The sequence below is a fragment of the Lepisosteus platostomus genome, chromosome 5 (assembly GCF_059453375.1).
Source record: "Lepisosteus platostomus isolate fLepPlt1 chromosome 5, fLepPlt1.hap1, whole genome shotgun sequence".
NCBI classification, from domain to species: domain Eukaryota; kingdom Metazoa; phylum Chordata; class Actinopteri; order Semionotiformes; family Lepisosteidae; genus Lepisosteus; species Lepisosteus platostomus.
Genome location: NC_142615.1, coordinates 25,672,405 through 25,692,952, shown reverse-complemented (window position 1 = coordinate 25,692,952; position 20,548 = coordinate 25,672,405). Strand labels below are relative to the sequence as shown.

At 45.4% G+C, this 20,548-nt stretch overlaps 1 pseudogene; it reads left to right on the top strand.

Moving 5' to 3' along the window:
- Positions 1–5,267: 5,267 nt before the first annotated feature.
- Positions 5,268–5,386, top strand: LOC148665461 (5S ribosomal RNA; annotated as a pseudogene).
- The last annotated feature ends 15,162 nt before the right edge of the window (positions 5,387–20,548 follow it).

Below are 20,548 nucleotides of genomic sequence, written 5' to 3'. Positions count from 1 at the left end.
CTCTGCTGTTGCTACCTGTGTACAGCAGGTTAATCCACTTTCTCATGATGGGGCCAAACTTCATGTGCTCAAGTACCGATGTTAAGTACTGCCGGTTTAGGCGGTCAAAGGCCTTTTCTAGGTCTACACCTAAAATGCACAGAGGGAGGGAGCGATCCTCAGAGTACAGACAGACATCCCTCAACAAGGCCAGGTTGTCGCTCATCAGGCGTCCTGCTATCCCACAAGTCTGTTCTTTCCCTACCAGTGAGGCCACTACATTTTGTAGGCGCAGGAAAAGGGCTTTGGACAGGATCTTAGTGTCCACGCCTAACAGGCTGAGGGGTCTCCAGTTCTTTATGTCATTTTTTGCTCCTTTCTTAAACAAGAGAGAGATAGTGCCTTCTCTTAAGGAGTCAGGCAGCAATTCTGTCTTGTAGCTTTCCTCGAATAGGAGCAGTAGCGGATCCTGAAGCAGATCCCAAAAGGTGCAATAAAATTCTTTAGGGAGCCCGTCAGCACCCGGAGTTTTCCCCTTCTGTAAGCTCTCCATAGCCTGTCTCAGCTCTTCTACTGTCAAATCCCTCTCAAGTACTTCCCTATCTTCTTCACTCAAAACGTTTTCTAGCTTTGAGGTAAAAAAATGAATATCTTCATCCTTTACCTCTGTAGAGCTGTACAGTCTTGAGTAGAAGGCCTCGGTGCAGGAGAGGATAGCACTCGGCTCTGTTCTCTCTCGTCCCTCCTCATCAACTACACTTTCCATGACAGTCTTGGAGCCTACCACTTTCCTGAAAAAGAAGCGAGTACACTTCTCATTTTCTTCCAAGAACTGCACTCTGCTTCTTAACAGCACTCCTCGACTACTTTCTTCGGCTATGCTCCGGATGTCCTTTTTTAAAAGGGCGATATCCTCGAGCACATCGAAGCCACTGTGCAGCATCGTGTAGAGACGCTGCAGCTGCCTCTGTTTCCTGGCTAGCACTCCTCTCCGTCTGGCAGCAGCCTTCCTTCCCTCAGCCATGAAAAAGGCCTTTGTCCTCACCTTCACCTCCTCCCACCACTCTCCTACTGACCCGTACAGACACTGCAAGGACAGCCACTGTGATAGTTTCTCCTTGTAGCGGGATACTACCCCCTCGTTCTCTAGCAGCTTTGTGTTGAGTTTCCAGAGGCCTGGGCCAAAGACAGTCCCGCCCTGGAGTTCCACTCTACACCCTAAAGCCTGATGATCTGAGAAGAAGACAGGCTGAAGAGTGACCCCAACAACTTTCACTCTCTCTGAGACAAAGCAATAGTCAATTCTGGAGCTGCTATTCCTCCCTGACCATGTATATCCTGCTGTTGTGGGATATATACATCTATATGTGTCTGAGAGTTTAAAGTCTTGAACTAAGTTTTGCAGGGCCAGTGAGCTGGAATCCAATTTTATCGGCGAGCTAGACTGCCTGTCTGTGTGCTCTAAGATACAATTAAAATCCCCTCCCACTATCACGTCTGTGCTGCATAACAATAGGGGGGAGAGTGCCTTGAGTAGCTCCACCCTTCCTCCTACGTCAGTAGGGCAATACACATTGATTAGCCGCAGGTTAACGGTCCCCCATTCCACATCCACACACAGCAACCTGCCATCTATGACCCTCTGAATACTTTTCATTTTGAATGCCCATCCTTTGAAAAGAATGGCCACGCCAGAGGCTCTGTTGTTATTGTCCCCTGACCAAACAGAAGGCCCTTTATCCCACCTATCTTCAAAACTTTTATACCTCTCTTGATAGGCTAAAGCACACTCCTGCAACATCAACACATCTCCCTCTCTCTGCTGGAGGTAATCAAAGACAGACTGGCATTTAACTCTGTCATTGATACCTCTTGTGTTAAGAGAAATTATGTTAAGAGCCATATTACATAAGAAAGTGGAACCAGTCTTTACAAAACACATTTCTCTTCGGTCTCACCTGTTACCTTTTTCTTTTTCTTTTTCTTCTTACCAATTTCCTGCCAGCCATCCTCTGAATGAGCCTTCATCAGGGTGGCAGCAGTAAAAGCGTTCACAGAGTCCATTTCAAGGAAGGGGGTAGAGGGAGGGGTGGAGAGGTTCCAGCTGTCCCCATCGCCATGCTCTCCTTCCTCCTCGCTCGGGGAGAAAACAGAGTCATTTTTTCTTTTCCTCAAGTCCAGCTCCTGGGAGCACTGAGGGGAAAGGGGTGCAGCCGATGCACCAGTCTCCTCTTCCCCCTCACCCACCAGCTGCTGCAGATCCTCCGTGATGGACTGGATGGAGGAGAGGAGGGCATCTGTAGCACTTGCAGAGTCTGAGAAAAGCAGCTCCGCTGAATCCTGGGTATCCTCGCTGGACCCGCTCCACCGGGGGGCCCCACACTGGCCCTCGTTCTGAGGAGCAGGAGTGGGGGAGGGGTCCTCGCTGTTCTCGGGGGTTTTCAAACCCTCGTGCTTGTCTGGTGCAGTCTGCGGTTGTGGGGGCGTAGTGGATTTCTCTTCCACCAGCCCCGGAGCCACAGCAGGACTGATCCTGGCTGGAGGCTGAGAGTCTTTGTCCAACAAGGGTTCTTTGTTTGACTTGTTGTTTGCTTTGGATTTTCGGGCCGGTTTGGCTGAAACAAGCACTGCCTCATCCTTTCTCATTTTGAGTTTATTGGCGTAGGCGTGAGGGCAGTTCTTAAAAACGTGTCCTTCCGAGCCACATAAATTGCACTTTGGCAGCATTGAACAGTCAGAGGCTAAATGTCCCTGTTTGCCACAGGTCTTGCAGCATTTCACAGTGCAGGACGATGCCAGGTGTCCCACAGCACCACAGCGCCGACACACCTTTGGTTGTCCCACATAAAACACATAGCCATTGCAGGCGCCCAGCCGGATTGTAGAGGGCAGGTGCCTTAAGCCTCCATTTACGCTGTCCGGTAGCAAGCGAACCTCGAATTTCCTTGCTCCTGTTTTTATACCATCAACATCTCTAACCTCAGTTCCATGGTGGACGGTGCAGTACTGGTTAAGCCAGGTGTGAATGTCCTCCGTCTTTGCCAGTTCCGAGAACATAACAACATGCACCGTTTTCCTCTCTCTCTGTGTCAGAGGCTGCAAGTTGATCTTCTCAAGTGCAGGAACTTTGCCTCTTTTTGCCTCAAACACATCCACGCATTGTTCAAACAGAGGATAGGTAGCAAATACAACCTCAAATGCTTTCTGACCTGGGAGAGCGAAGATGAAATCCAAGTGCCGAGGTTCAAAGCCAAGTTCCTTCTGTAACACTTTTCTGCTGAACTGCATACGATCCATGAAGAGGTCATCCAAGAGCTCAAAACGTACAGCATTCTTACGGGATCCAAAGGTTGCCATTTCAAAAACCGCAAATCGAACACTGCTTCCAACAAAAGAAAAACAATCCAACTACTCCACCTACAGGCTGATCAAGGTATCTCCCCTGCCAGGTAAGTATGAGCTGTACTAGCCCCTGCAAGCGGCCCGCACCCACAGCACAAAGCGCGCAGCCTAGGCCAGCTCCTCGCCCCGCACGACACCGCCTCCTGCTGGGCCCACTCTTTCGCACACTCACACGCCACACTCACACTCAAAAGTGTGGGCAAAACGAGAAAACGAGCGCGCCGTTTCCTACACATCTGCAGTCGCCAATGCGCATTCGCAGCATGTCCCAGGATGCAATTCGGCCTCATTTGCATAACACCAGACCGGCAGATCGCTACGCAAGCTCGCGTCGTGCGCCTGCCACACACCGAACAAACACCGGAGCCTTTTCAGCAATTTCCAAAAAACGGGCCTGCTCGCCTACCCACAAGGCTCCGTCTCTTACCCGCTCTCCAGAGCTGCTGCCTTCTGTGCTGTTCTCTCGGCACCGCTGCAGCGCACACAACTCCTGCAGCGCGGGGAGAAAGTTTCCACGCTCCGCCACAGGGAAGGCCGTGCGCGGCCGTGCGAGAAGGCCGTGCGCACACGTCCTTTCAATGCCAGTTCAACAAGTGCTCCGCCTTAGCAGCGTCGGGGCTCCGGCATGTCGCACCTCACCTCGCACAGCCCCCTCCTTGAAAGTCTGGCGCTGGGCATGCCCCGCTCTCCTCCACCTTATCTTATCGCGTGTGACCACCGACAATGGCCACAATGCCGGGGAATGGCACCTGTAAAGTGTTAACAGCCCGTCTCGTCTCGGGTGCCGGCTTCAAAGACAATACAGCAAACACAGTGGGGCGGGGGAAGAAGACGACACGACACATGCAGGTACATTTAGCTCCGGCGGGAACGAGTCATTTGTCTGTCTTTTCAAGTGCTGGGAGTCGAGTAATCCTTCGCTTGTATCGTTTCTCCCCGGTGACTAGATCTCACCCTGCGACTCTCGACTGGGCTCACCCACGGCAGCCCAGCAGGTGTGAGCCTAGCCGGCACCCGGATGGGAGATTCCCACCGGAAAAGCTCTTGCTGCTGCTCCTGCAAGAGGTGTGACTGGGACCAGTAGGGAGCGCTCACCCTGCGGTCTGTGTGGCTTTCTTATGCCCCAGCATCCTGATGGCGACACTCTGCTGCACAAACAGGCGCCGTCCTTCGGGGGAGGCGTAAAACCGAGGTCCCGACCCTCCTTGGCCATTAAGAAATCCCAGGGCGTCTCTCAAAAAGAGACGCCGGGGGTGTCACTCTGATGTTAGTGTTCCCCTTTACCAATCAGTCGGGGTCTCCTCCTAATCCCCGTCTCATATGTAACAATCAATGACGAGGCCCCCCTGTCCCGCGATATTGTTCTTGTCTCCTGGCTGGTGCCGTGAGATTTAGTACTCGCGCAAGAGACCGGGGGCAGAGCGCGAACGCGGTCCCCCGCCCCCCACAAAGTGTGCGCTCCAGGTTCCCTCTCGGGGCTCTGCAACACAGCGGAAAGGCAGCGAGAAGGAGCCTCTTGCTCTGACGCCGCAAGGCCACAAGAGGGCGGAGGCGCCGCGCGCCCGGCCGACGTGTTGGACTGGTGCGCTTTATGTGCTGAAATAAACACACGACAGCCCAGAAATGTTTTCAGAGTGCTGTGCACTGGAGGTTTTTGTCTTGTGAAGACTTGCCTTGTGCTCCTCCGTGCAGTTTGTTTGTTCTCCTCCAGTGCGGGACAAGCCAACACAAGGGAGCACATTCGCCAACATCCAGGTACGCAATGTGATTTGGAAAGATGCTCCTTTCCAAAGAGTTGCACACGAACGATCCTTCAGTCCCGCTCGGGGGGCACGGAGCCCCAGCCATACACAGCTTCAAGTAGCGAGTCAGGCGCCATGGCTTTCGCTTACGGCCACACCACCCTGAATGTGCCTGATCTTGTCTGATCTTGGAAGCTAAGCAGGGTTGGGCCTGGTTAGTACTTGGATGGGAGACCACCTAGGAATACCAGGTGCTGCAAGCTTTTGCTCTCTTGGCCAGCAGGGGTCGCCGTTGGTACCTTAGGCTTTGGGAGGAAAACCTGGAGGATGGCAAGGTGATCTATATCCTCATCTCTAGAGATGTTTTGTTGCTATGGCATGTGTGTGACCCATATAAAAAAAAACCAGTTTGTAAAACGAATATCGAAGCTGCCTCTAAATCTGCAAATGAAGATGAGTCGATAAACCACTTGTTTTTCGTATAACTATACATATATTCATTTTTTACTGATTTCATTTATTGAGCATGGATACAATAGAGGTACAGCCATTCACTGTTTGACATGTCTGCACTGGTACAGAACCTAGCAATCAGAAAACGGGTGAAACTGTCTTTAGACTCAGCATACAGTACCGAGGCCCCCCATGACCAAATAAATGCTAACCTCGATAATCAGCCTAAAGAATGCAGACTACAGCAATACGACTGACTTTGAAAAGGGAATGAACGTCCGGAAGGAGTAGTGGAACCAGCTTGAAATGCTTCTCCGGACCTCTAACTATAAGAAACCAAGAACCAGCAGTGGCATCGACTACTTTCGTACTAGGATTCTATTGCAGCCATGCAGTTCGTGTTGTCGTACAGATGCAGCCATTCAAAGTGCACGGTATAGACACGTACCGGAGGTAATTGGCTACGGTGTCGCGCATTGTGACGCATGATGACGCAAAATAACACGGTACGTGATTGGTTGACCGACAGGGGCACTCGTGGTCCGTTGGTCTGTCTTAGAAAGATTTACAGTAAATGTCTTTACTGTGCCTGTTTTAGTATTGAATATTTATATGGAATTTTACCACTGAAGGGAAATCTTAGTAGCTGAGCATAAAAAGAATAGGAGCATACTGTAACGCATGTGAAGGCCATAAACAATATTAATTTTGTAACATAAACATACAGTATATGGCTGGTCTTGGTAGTTTAAAGAAAAAATACACACCAGTATTCCATTTCTCCCTAAACATTTTAAGCATCGAAGTCTTTAACTAACGTGATACCGGAGTCAACAACCATACTTTTAGAATTTGATTAAAAGGGAATATAATATGGAATCGCGTATCTAAAGAAATTAATAACGATATAATTATATGAATGTACCGCAGCACAAGAATAGTACATGCTGTACATTGTCTGTTGATAATGTTTCTGTAGTGCTTTTTCAGGATTGTGCATGTGACCTTGCTGGTGGCACTGTGGGTTAGTCTCCTGACTCCCCTATCACACAGTCTCTGATCAAATCTTGCAGGAGCCATGACTTTTTTTAACAAACATTTCTTTGAAAAAATGAAACGTTTCCCTGGGTCAGAGATTAAATAAAACCTCACTCACACCAAACAAATTTATATTTCTAAATATCACAACATGATCGAATTTAAGTCATTTTAATAACAATGAATAGTCACCTAGGCATTAGAATATAAACATTTATATTGATTTAAATCGTGTTTTTATTTAAATCGCAAACACGGGTTTAAGTATATGTGTTTTTTGATTCACAATCAGACAAATGCAACGTAAATTGAAATCTTTGTCTTCTAAGTATCTTAATAAACTTTCAGCATAGCTTTCTCCCCGTTTAGATTTATTTTTCTTGGGATCTTGGGATCAAACGTGGAAAGATTATTTTGTAATCGTTTTTATTTTTTAAATACATTTTAGAAAAGTGTAATCTATACTAAAAAGCTGTACACCACCTGCTATAAAGATACATATTGTAACTTTCGGGTTCAGGACAGACACAAGAACTCAGACTTGCGGAGTTAAAGCAAGTTAAAGCCTTGATTTTATATATCACCTTTAAAAGTGGCATCTCAAAGTAAAGTAAATACCCAACACTGATTGTACCCATCTGTTATGCTAATGACGCACCTGGAATTGAATTGAAGAGAGAGAGAGAGAGAGCAAGAGAGAGCATCGCGTATCTAAGGAAATAGCAGTATAACCTTGTTCATGCACAAACATTGTTACAGTATTAATTTGGTTGTCAAAATGCAATTTAAATTAGTGCGGTTTTTGACTTTTTTTTAATTGCAACCCATAAATAAAGCTGATACTGTTTAGACTTCTAATTATTTTAAACTGTATTACAGCAGCACAATGCAACATAAATTGCAAAAATGCACTTGGAATCTGTCCAAGCCCTGCTTTGTCAGGCATTTTTTTTACTGTAACGGACATAAAAACTCCCTTGCTTTTAACAGAGCATTTTATAATTTCTAACTACGAAAATTATTTAAACTGCTACACTTATCATTCAACCAGAGCTCGAAATATCACAAGGATCCTCAAGAGCACAGCAAAGACTGTATTAAAAGCACAATGCAACGTAGATTGTTAATAAGACAGAATTAAGCGTTCGTATGCTTTCCTAAAGGAGGCCCCATCTCACCCTCCATCTCTGTGGTGCAGCCACAGAGAAAGTATTCATGCAGGCTGATTTAATATGTTTTCTTTTGATAAGGAACAAGCTCCCAGACGGGGATGCACTTAGCTAAGCCTGGCTATCATGATCAATGGTCATCCATTGGCGCCTATCAGTCTAGGGAGTGCTGAATGGACATCTGGACTGCATTCCTAAGTGTCAAGAGTAAGTGACTTATATCTCACCTTGACCAACCAATCAGGGACTGGCAGGGCGTGGTAATACCACGTGGTTCTCCAATGCCTGCCAAACTCTCAACCAATCAGCACACATCTGGGTCTTGGTCAAAAAGGGAGCGCAAGCTCAGATCGGGGCTCTCCTTGGCCATTTTCGCACATCCTCAGAGACAATCACGTGACAACTGCTGTTGTCTGCAAAGGGACTTGGACTTTGTTTTAAGCGCGAGGCCGAGGATCCCGTACGTACTCAGAATTCTACCAACGTGAATCCCCTCGGAGCAACGACTGCCCTGCGCGCCGCAGTTAGTTTCCTCCGCTCGTCATACTCCGAGCTCCACCTTGACTGGTTGGCCGGTAGCCAGAGGACGCCGACACAACGCCCATTGGACAACCACTGGAACAGAGGCTGCAACAGAGCCTGTCAGCTGGTTTGGTGTTCGTGCCGGGAAATTTCAAATCCATACACAGTGGATAAGTAAACCCCATGTTCTACATTGCGTCTCGAGAATTCAATTGTACCTCAACACAAGTTGTTATCAATTTAATTCATGAATAATGTATTTACTTCCGAGTTTAGAGCAACAGTGGGTAATAACACTGATTAGCGATTTGGTAACCGAACGATATATATTGACATATATTCTCTGTTGTGTATCTCTTTGTGTTTGGATCTCTTCGAGATTATATACCTTGTATATTGATAACCTTGTATATTGGTATTGGTAGTTTAAAGAAAAAATACACACCAGTATTCCACTTTCTTCCTAAACATTTTAAGCATCAAAGTCTTACATGTGGTAAGATTTTACCACGTTTCGGAAACGTTTTTACATGCTCCTTCTGACCATCTTAAGTTTATATACTTTGTGAAAAGTCATAATATATTAACATTTTCTGTGAATACGCTCCTTATAGGAGTAAACAAAAGCATACTTTTAGAATTTGATTAATAGGGAATATAATATGGAATCACGTACCTAAAGAAATTAATAACGATATAATTATTTTTATGTACCGTAGCTCAAATAGTAGTATAATACACTTTCTATGGATACATGTGCTTCTACGCAACGCAGAAACACATCCACAAGTAACATTACCTAGCTAAGAGAGGACATTGGCTAGCCAATATGATAAATACAGTGGAAAAAAGCAATTGGGAAAATAAGACCTGCTGATCTGTTATACATACCAGGAAGAGAACAGAATATGATTTTTTTCTGTTCGAAACGTGTGTTGTCTTTATGAAATTCATGTATTTTAAACATTTAATTAAGAAGAAAAAAACTTACAGAAAGATACTAAGCTGATAACGAGAGAAAGATCACCCGTTTTTCGCGCATATAAACTGGCTATTAACTGGGTGAACTGTTATTAACTGGAGTGAACTGGGTGAAAACACATAATATGAACATGAAACAAAACAAAAAATAAAAATAAGATACAATCTACAGACATTAAAACCGGTGTCATGGAAATATAACTATCAAGGAAGCCACAAGAGAGAGTTCTCACCTGAGTAAGGTCTTTATTTCAATATTGCAATATTGGGAGCCCTGCTGCCACTTCGCAAAGTGCAACCAGAGACTCAATTTGTTACAAGCAGTACAGGGTTTTTATAAGACGTTGCGCTGTAAAAAAGCTCAGCGCTTTGTCCCTTCTTAAACTTCCCCTTTCCCTAAGAGAAAACCGATTACATCAAAAAGCGAGAGAAGAAGCACTAGATTTGTTATTCAAAGCTTATAAGTTACTTTCAGCTAATTCTAACGACCCAGACAGCATATATTGTTTTGGTACATTGTCTTCTAAAGTAACCTAAACAGTGTACTTTGTTGACGCACTGTTTTCTAAAATTCTGCACGTACTGTAGCACAGCAATTACATCCTGGAAATATATTATCTAAAAGCACCAATATATATTTTTTGCAAAGCTCTCTACATTTTAAGAACCAATTTACTTATTAGATTTCCACTTCAATTCCCTCCTTTTTATTCTTGAAAATGATTAAAAGTTAGATTCTTCATATGGACTCCCAGGAGGCTCCCATACTTCGGATTCTTGCGTTCTTATCAGAACATACTGATGCGCAAACATATTCATTACCATATTTCAAAGCATTGGAATAATATATGTCGTACAGCAACACAAAAACAGGAAGACAAGTATCACAGCTACTATAATCGGTGTTAGTAACTTAAAGAAAAACATTCCCCCTGGCCCAAACAGTGATTCTAACCAGGAGAGAAATGGGTGAGGCTGTAGAATGAGGTATTAAAGCACATACATAACAAGATGCATTAAATTTCTTTAACTTTACAGTATGATTTATAAGTTTATACCACAAATTACTCATATCCCCCTCATTATCAGTTTCATTCAGCCAGTTTGTATACAAAGAGGCTTCGCATTTAGATTCTTCCTCTTTCTGGGTGGTGACAGGCTTCCACATAAAAAGGAAAAAGGCTGGGCACATCAGTCCCAAGCATTTGATCCCCATCTATCCCTGTGGAGACATCACTCCTGCGCTTTGCTCAGTTCGTTTGTGACCTTTTTACAGTGGGAAGCATGAATTCAGGGCACCCTTTCCGTGACTTTCGCAGCAGTCGCAGTGGTCAGCAGCCTTGGTACGGCCCCCTCCACCTGAGTGAACACCACTTCTTTTTCCTGAAGTCTTTCACCAGAAGAGTAATAACTCTTAGAAAAATCTACACATTGTTCCACTGCCTCAGCTGTGCCATTTTGCAGAACAATTCTAGCTGAAGTTGTAAAATTTCTCATTGGCCCGTTCCTGCAAAACATCTTATTATGAACAAACAAATCATAATAATAATGTGCATCTAGGGGAATCACTCCCAAGGGTAACCCCCCCTTAAAACTATATTGTTCTACCCATCAGGTTCTGCCACTAGATAGGAGAACCTTTCCCATGAAATCATTTTTTGACCTTCATGATCCCTTCAGGGCGTACAATTAGCACAGAAGCAGCAGCTTTAGTCCACATGTTTTTCAAGCAGGATATTAACAGTATGATCATAACGAATAATAACGAATAATACCAGACACACAAATATGTATTGAACAGGAGACCCTCTCCAGGTTCCTAGCACAGACCAATGCCCCAATCATCTGGATTATAATTATGATATATATTTTTCTTCATCATAGATGTGCTTTGCTAAGTCATTAATTTGCTAATAATTGTCTAGAATACAAGTACTGTTTAGTCTTTGGTCACCTAAACAGCTGTCTATCACCCTAATAGAGAATGGCCTAAAACTGTGATTATAGCGAGGAGCATACAGTTATTTCCATTCTAATACATCTGAGTTACACTCAGACTAAAAGCAGGGCTATTTACCCATGCCAATAAACCTAAATAATCACCTCTATCAGAGGGGATTACTCCCATGAGCATCTTTTATAGCAATACAATCCCAACAGGAGCTCTGATTATTATTTGTGGCTGACTGATAAAGTATAGATTCCATATCCCCATTTATAAAAGTAAAACTCCTTACACTTAACAGGTACACTGTCACCCCCCCTCAGGAAGCTCAACAAATACAGAAACAGTGACAATATAATAATGTTCACTCAGTCTCTGGTGCAGTGGTTCGGTGTCAGCGCAATGCGTAGATCCAGGGTATATCTTGCTCACCCACACCCACTCGCCAGGTATCAGGTCGTGTCTTCCCTCTACTGGAGGTCTCCAAGCGTCCAGCACCTGTTCACCAGCCCCGTGCACCACTTCAATTAACAACCTACAATACTACAATAGAGAATTAGCAAATTCAACAATCCATTAGCCAAATTCATCCCTCCAGGAAGTTTCGTTGATTGGCCTGTGATGATATCAAACAGGCTCTATTACACAGTTCTGTTTGATCCAGCCCGCATCCCATGGTGTTCCTTCAGTCTGATGTCTAGTCAATCTTTTCTGTTCCTTCATTCCACTGTTCTAGCAGACTGAGGGTGATCTCAGTCCATCTCACCCTGAATAATCCTGCCACAGCCTGTCCCTTGATCATAATACATGCGGTAGGGCAGTGCCCACCAAGGGCTTATCTCCATCATCAAGTGTTTGGTAGACACAGAGGCAGTGACAGCAACCCAAGGTTGTAAACATTTGCTATTGCATGAAAGGTTTCTCAGGAGCAGGCCTTTTGAGCTGTAGCACCTGCACCTGAACTGTAGTTGAGTTCCTTTGATAAGCATCACATTGAGATACCACATAAGTGGCTACTGCTTCAAACACGGTCCCCACCCAGGTTTGGGTAACCGGCACACCATTTGACTCACACCCAGGTGTCCGACAGAGTGCATTAGTCGAGCTACAAAGGGCATTAGGCTGTGAGGGCATGCAGAGCATCCAGAGTGCTGGCAGCACCACACTCTTTTCTAACCATGTCCTTTTCTCTGCTTTAGAGGCCTCAGCCTGAATATCCTGTAGCTGTCCCCTTTTCACCAACAGAGGTCTCACAGGGGTCTCAGACTCCTGTTCTACCAGGACTGTGCACCTAACAGCTACATCTGCAAAGTTGTTCCCTCGAGTTACTGGAAACATTTATTTATTATGTGATTTATACTTTACCACAGCTACTTCAGTCAGTAGCTGCAAAGCTTCTAACTGTTCAGAGACAAACCCAGCATTCTTGACTGGAGTCTCCCTTCCATGTTGGGGAAATCCCTATTCCTTCACTGCCATCCAAAATTGTGGCATACACCAAATGTATATATACAGTCTATATAAATTGCTACAATTTTCCATTTAGCATATTTACAAGTTTCAATTAAATATTTTCATTCGGTCTGCTAGTTCTACACCAGATTATTCACAGTTTATACAGCCAGGCAGGTAGCCTGCACAACACATAAACACGGCCCCTTGGCCACCGCATCAAGGGGTCCTGAATAATAATAACCCACCAGACGATGCCTATCTCCATGCTCCTGCACCAGCACAACGGCTCACAACCCATTTCTTTCACTTACAGACAGATTACATACAGATGATCAGTCTGAGGGAATACAGTCCAGGGCCAGTGTCTGCAAGAAAGCTTGTCTCAAAACATCAAAAACGGTTTCTGCTGCAGGGGTCAAGGCAATTTTGTCTTTAGACTGCACTACCCCCCTTAAACCAATACGTCACTGGACAAGCTCGTTCTGAGAAGGCATTCACCCTGGCTTTATCATGTAGTTGGTTTTATACTCCTTTATTTCCTCTTTAGATTCAATACTTGGAGTAGCCCGGCCTTATGGATTCCCTAATTAGGTAAAACAATCACAATATCACATAACTCTATTGAGTTAGTTTACATAAATGCTATTTCATGCAGTAATTCCTTATAAAATTCTGCAGTCTGGGCCTAAAATAGGTCTGGGGTGTCCCCCACCCACATCAGTAGTTGAAACACAACCCTTGCACCCCTTCTCCTGTAGCCTCCTGTTACCCGTTAGAAAACTTTATATCACATCTTTATGCTGTTTTAGTCTAAAAACAGGACAGCTGTGCTCCTGTGTCCCCCAGTTACTGCACACTGTAAGATTATTTCACTTTTATTTAAATCCTGAGATAAATTTAGGAAGGCTACAGAGGGGTTTACTAGATTAAAACTGTTAGTTAACGCACGGCTCTCGTTTCAACTTCTGACATGTTCTTTAATTGTGAAATCAAGCCTCTTTCTTACAATTTCTCCAAAAAACACCTTTTTTTTAGTAACTGCACACCAGCTTATTAGTAGTTTTGTCTTTGGGGTTTTATATCTCGGTATAACATTAAAGTCGCACAATAATTTCGACAAACTGGCGGCTCCCTTTTCTCCTCCTTGGGAGTCTTTTTACCTCCCATTTGCAGCGCTCGCACTTCTGCATGCATGCTTCACGAGTTATTAAATCAAATCTGTCTCCGCTGTCCGTAATATCAGGAAAGCATAGTTGCACATTCTTGGCAACATCAGGTTTTAACCCACTCAAGTAAATTTGTTTTATTACTGTGGAAGTATCTTCATTCACTTCCTTCTCATCGGCTAACCCCGAGTATACTATCCATAAAGCTATAAACCTTTCTGTAAAATCTGAAAACATCCTCACTTCCTTCTGCTGACATGCTGTTACTTTTCTCTAATTAGTTTTCGGTGGGTAATGCTCTTTCAAAAATCTCCACACTAATTCCCACCCCTCTCCCAGATTCTCTCTTAAGGCGTTCTATTTCTTCTTTTGCTGTTTCTTTTTCTGCATATATAACTTCGTTTCGTTCAGCCATTGCTTTTAGCTTTTCCATCAGGGATTTTTGCGTCTCATCTATGATATTCTGTTGAATTCTCAAATATTCCTCTAACTATTGTTTATTTTTATCCAAATATTCATACACTTTTCTACATTCCTGTTCAGCCTAAATTCCGTCTGACAGTCAATATTTCTTTTAAGTTTCACTTTGGATTAATCAAACTTTTCTTCTTCACACCAAACCATTTTCACGTCTCCCACGCGCCCCGCGAAATCCCCCAGTCGAGACAAACTGACGAACTATCACAATACGGGAACACGGACCAGGTTCCAAATCCTGGCTTTAAACACACAGTTGAATCGAGTTACCATTTTCAGCTCTTCTGCGAGTACAGTTCTAGTTACTACCTTCAGCCGTACTGCAGTCGTGTACCAGGATGCAACACCTGGATTTTTCCGCACGGGCAGGGCGAGACGCTATTCCTTCAGAAATCCCTCTTTTTCTACCCCACCTTCACAAAACAGGCATCTAAAAACACATACAACATTAACTCATTTTTCTGTTGTACTTGCTTCAGCTTCAGGAAAACCCTGAACCCACCACAGCAACATGGAGAGGACAAGGGACTTTTTAGAAAAGAGGAGTCCTTTCCTCTTTTTAGAAGCGGCCGCCTATCTTTTCCTCTCCATGTCCGTGTGGTTTAATTTAGATGGACACTTCTTCATCATTTGGGTCATGTATCCGCCAATCTGCCTCCTCCTTTTTAGAGGACGTTGTAAACCTTTAGGAACAATATGATCTAGCAACAAGGTTATGTCACTGTAATTAGGCTTAAGACAATCAAGAACAAGGATTGCCTTTCTTCTAAATTCTTTACGATCATCAGGCAATTTAGGAAAAGACTTAACTAATAAAAATAATTCAATAGGAGACCAATGTCAATGTACATATGCTGGAGTTCCTTCTGGACCTGGAAAAGTGCACATTGGCTTTCTAATTTCGGTGGAGACTTTTTCTTTTTAGTAGGCATGGCCATGAATTTAGCTGCAGCTTGCTGTTCTTTAGTTTTAAGACTAGTCTTTTTTGAAGCTTCCCATTATTTCTGTGATTCCTCTTTCCATTACATAAGTTTTCCAATTCAATTTCTTTCCTTTCTTCTCCTTCTCTTCTAAGTTTCCCCTTCTTCAGGAAACTTCTTTTTCCTAATTCAACTTTCCTCTGTCCATTCTGATTCACTTACAAAGATCCTTCATAGTTATGGGCCCCTAATTATCATAAATAAATTATGTGCAAGTTCCCTTACACCTATTACCCTAGCTTTACAGTTCATGAACATAAAACTTTTTTTTACTCTAACCCAGGCTAAAATTGTTTCTCTGAATTTGTCGTACATGTACTTCTGCTGGACTGCTCGGTCCCATTTTCGTCTCTGAATTTTAATTTCCCATTTTTACCGATCGGTGCCTTACTTAGAACCTTATCACATTAACTACTCCACATAGCAAAAACCACACGTCTGTGTTAAGATAAGTTCTTTATATGAGTCCCAGACTCATCAAACCCGCGTGAGAACACCCCTGTGGCTCGCTACTCAAACTATTAATTTTAAAGGATCACTTACTGGCGTCAGACAGCTGCCAATTCTCCAGACGCGTCTCTGGAAGGATAAACAGTTTATCCTCCGAGGTTTGTCCAATTTGCTAAAATTGTCCGGGTCCGGATGGAGTTTCAGCAGCCGTTCGCGCTCAGGTTTGTGATCCCGGACGAGCCCCCAAATTGTCATGGAAATATAACTATCAAGGAAGCCACAAGAGAGAGTTCTCACCTGAGTAAGGTCTTTATTTCAATATTGCAATATTGGGAGCCCTGCAAAGTGCAACCAGAGACTCAATTTGTTACAAGCAGTACAGGGTTTTTATAAGACGTGGCGCTGTAAAAAAGTTCAGCACTTGGTCCCTTCTAAAACTTCCCCTTTCTCTAAGAGAAAACAGATTACATCATAGAGCGAGAGAAGAAAAACTAGATTTGTTATTCAAAGCTTATCAGTTACTTTCAGCTATTTCTAATGACCCAGACAGCATATATTGTTTTGGTACATTGTCTTCTAAACTAACCTAAACAGTGTACTTCGTTGAAGAACTGTTTTCTAAAATTCTGCACGCACTGTAGCACAGCAGTTACATCCTTGAAATATATTATCTAAAAGCACCAATATATTTTTTCAAAGCTCTCTACATTTTTAAGAATCAATTTACTTATTAGATTTCCACTTCACCGGCAACATGCAAGCAAACTACATAAATATGAGAAAACACGCAAGAGAGTTGTCACTCAGAGTGTCGAAGGGTCGATGTATACTGGGGCTCAGTTGAAATGCAACATCAGGACTTTTCCGAATTATGTCACACGAAGAGAGCACAGCCCTTTCTGCCCTGCCGCGTGTGTCTTGATTGTATAGTGGTCAGTACTTTGTGTTGTGGCCGCAACAACCCCGGTGCGAATCCGGGTCATGGCAGAATAGGGCCGTCTGCTTTTACTACTCGCACGAATGAAGGCAAAAAAAAGCCAATCGATGTGAACGAACGGCGCTTTACAGAGGAGTACTGCCTGACTGGATCGTTGATGAAATACAGAGGCCACTCCGACCTCTTCTCGGTTTTCTTCAATGACTTACTAAGGATCTTCTTCACATTCGCCCATGCAGGGGAAGCCAGTTACACCAAAGCAAACGCAGGAAAGTGCATTTCAAGCAGAGACCAGGAGGAACTTGTGTACACCGAGAGTTGGCGGAGAATGGAACAATGCGCCCAGCCCTGTGCAGATCCCGCCACACTAAGAGGTGAGTGGGTCTGTTCAATCACAGCGCTAGGCGAATCCCCAATCCCCTTTTGTGCCTGGCGACAAAAGATGTCTGTTTCCGCCCGGTTTCAAACCGGGGACCTTTCGCGTGTGAGGCGAACGTGATAACCACTACACTACAAAAACGGTGGTAAGATGTGCCCAGCGGCCCAGCGCTGAGCTTCGCCAATGCGATTCAGCTGCTTCCAGTGCCTTTATTGGAGTGCGCTGATGGACCGTGCTCTCTCCCGAGACCAGCACGCCTGTCATGGACGGAGCAGGAAAGGCAGCGCCACATTCTACAGCCCTCTCCACGCAATCGACGAAATCGGGCTACTGAAGTGGAGAAAATCGCCTCTCCAGAAAGTGCAAATATCATCTTGGAGACTATAAATCCTATTGCCGAAGGTCAGCCCTGTCTACCAGAGTAACCCTCCCACAGCGATGATCAGCTCGTCTCACACGCGAGAAGTTTCGGTTGGAAACAAGCGCCCCCTCTTCTCGCACGTTTTGCACGTTCGAGTAGTTTTAATGTGGCTCTTTCGTACACGGTGCTGATCTGTTGGAAAGCAGGAGGCAAAACCGAGTCGAACCGCCTGGGTGAAAACCAGGAACCCTAACCGCTAGACTATATGACAGCGAACAACCATGCTGTTCCCGGCATCATGCAAGCAAACTACATAAATATGAGAAAACACGCAAGAGAGTTGTCACTCAGAGTGTCGAAGGGTCGATGTATACTGGGGCTCAGTTGAAATGCAACGTCAGGACTTTTCCGAATTATGTCACACGAATAGAGCACAGCCCTTTCCGCCCTGCCGCGTGTGTCTCGGTAACTCGCTGTGATCGTATAGTGGTCAGTACTTTGTGTTGTGGCCGCAACAACCCCGGTTCGAATCCGGGTCACGGCAGAATAGGGGCGTCTGCTTTTACTACTCGCACGAATGAAGGCAAAAAAAAGCCAATCGATGTGAACGAACGGCGCTTTACAGAGGAGTACTGCCTGACTGGATCGTTGATGAACGACAGAGGCCACTCCGACCTCTTCTCGGTTTTCTTCAATGACTTACTAAGGATCTTCTTCACATTCGCCCATGCAGGGGAAGCCAGTTACACCAAAGCAAACGCAGGAAAGTGCATTTCAAGCAGAGACCAGGAGGGACTTGTTTACAGAGTGGGCGGAAAATGGAACAATGCGCCCAGCCCTGTTGCTGGAGCCGATTCTTGATGAGCTCTTGGGCTCACTAAGAGGCCCCCGCTGGATGCTAATCTTTCTGTTGTTCTTGCAGGTCCTGCGCTGCTTTTGAGCCGACAGAGCTCGTCCTGGTCTGTCGGCACAGCCCAATTGCAAATGATCGGCTCCGCGTACAGAAGGAACGTGCGTTTGGTACAAGAGTGCATGAAGGCACCGGAAATACATTGGGAACAAATGACCGGTCGCTCAAGACCTCTGTGAAGTACAGGAGCGTGCAAAACAAGGCTGTTTCCGCCCGGTCTCGAACCAGGGACGTTTCGCGTGTTAGGCAACGTGATAGCCGCTACACTACGGAAACCTGCAGGGACCGCTGCTGGTGTCTCGCTTGCGTTTCGGGCTGAGAAAGGGACGCGTCACTTTAGGCAGGGGGCGCTGGAGAGAGGAACAAAGGGCGCGATGAAACAAAATGCCGAAACCCGAATCGAACCAGGGACCTTTAGATCTTCAGTCTAACGCTCTCCCAACTGAGCTTTTTCGGCGGTGCGCAAAGCCCACAGCCACCTGCTCCAGCCTTCCTGTGTTGTGGCATGAGCGCACCAAGAGTAGCGGGAGAGTGTTGCAGGAACGTCACTCAGAAGGAAAGCCACCCAGCTGCGCCCTCTGAGCTCTGTCCAGCGCATCTTCCTCGCATGGACTCCTGCCTGCGACGGGCAGGAAACAATTAGCAAGAACAGAACGACACCCCATGGGTGTCTCATGACCGCACCTTAGGTTGTGACACGTGCAGGTGTGAGGGGTTGCCGGGCTACTTTGGAGCAGAGCTTGGGCGGAGGGGGGGCGGGAAAGCAGACAAAGAGGTGACACCTCAAGGTCTGCACGATCACAGCTCTCCGCCGCCCCAGGCTTCCGCTCGATAAGCTACTGGACACACCCGCCCCTCCTCACACAGACCGTGGAAAAGCCCCCGAGTGGGAGGGCTCTCTCTTCCTCCCAGGAGCTCTTGGACACGATGCACAGACAGGGCGCGGGGAGCCGCCGCCTGCAAACATGGCTCCAGGCAGGACTCCACTCCACAGGAGCCGCAGAGCAGAGGAGATGAGGGCAGCTTATCTCCTGTGCAGAGACCTGAGCTGTTGTTGCTGTGGAGGCTGTCTTTTCCGCACTCGGGGTAGGACATCAGGAAGCACACTGAAGCGCTGCGACATGCACTGTACAGATCCCGCCACTACTGGGCCCGATTTCCCCGGATCGAAACCGGGCGGAAACAGGCCCGTTTCGTTTGTTGCCACTCACACTGTTTGGGGATTCGCCTAGCGCTGTGATCGAATAGACCCACTCACCTCTTAGTGTGGCAGAATCTGCACAGTGGATGTCGCAGCGCATCCTGCTTTCACTTCAATGCGCGTCCTGATGTACCCCGGTCTCCCGCGTGACAGGTGGGGATACTTGCCACTATACTAACGAGGAAGACATCGCTCTCTGCTTAGTGTGCAAAACACTTACTTGCAGCATTGTGGGTGCTGTGGTTTAAATGCTATTGGTTTGTGAACAGAATACCCCTATCCCAGTACATTGTGCCACATTAAATAAACACACGAGAAAAAGAGATTCAGAACGCAAAGCTGTGTCAGTGTTCTGTGTAAAAAATCGGTTTGAACATCATGGGAGCTGTTTTTAATAAGCTGCTGAGTAAAGAATATTTTAATCTTCCTGCTGTCAGTAGTATTGTGCATATAGTTGACTCTTACCTGAATGAAAACAGGACGTAAAGGAAGGGTTTCAGAATTCAGACAAAGCTTTATTCCCGTGCTTACAGTCTGAGTAATTGGAGACTGCGCTATTCTGTTGCCTATGGTCATATACGGGTTTTTCGCATGAAGCCGTATTGAACAGTATTTCTCGCGTTGTGAACTTGTGTATACAGCGGTCCCCTGGGTTCCAGTTAGTGCGTAATTACGCATCGCTGAAAAACCGGAGGTTTAAAAAAAGATAATTAGCTCACTGATACTTTGATGTAGAGGCTGTGGAAATATCCACGTCGTGGTCTTTTAAATGCATTTGGTTTGAAGGCGTTCTGTGCTTCCGTTGCGAAGATATGGACAAAAGAATATTCGTGCTTGGTCCAAAAAATGTAATATAAACGAAAAAGTAAAGGCTGAGAAAGCATTCACAATGTATTTTATGCACAAAGCAAGTATCCTCGCGATTCTAAGAGGTTTCGTGTAAACGCTACAGGCGTGGCAAAATCGTTATCGAACTTCAAGCTAACTTTACCCCGGTTAAA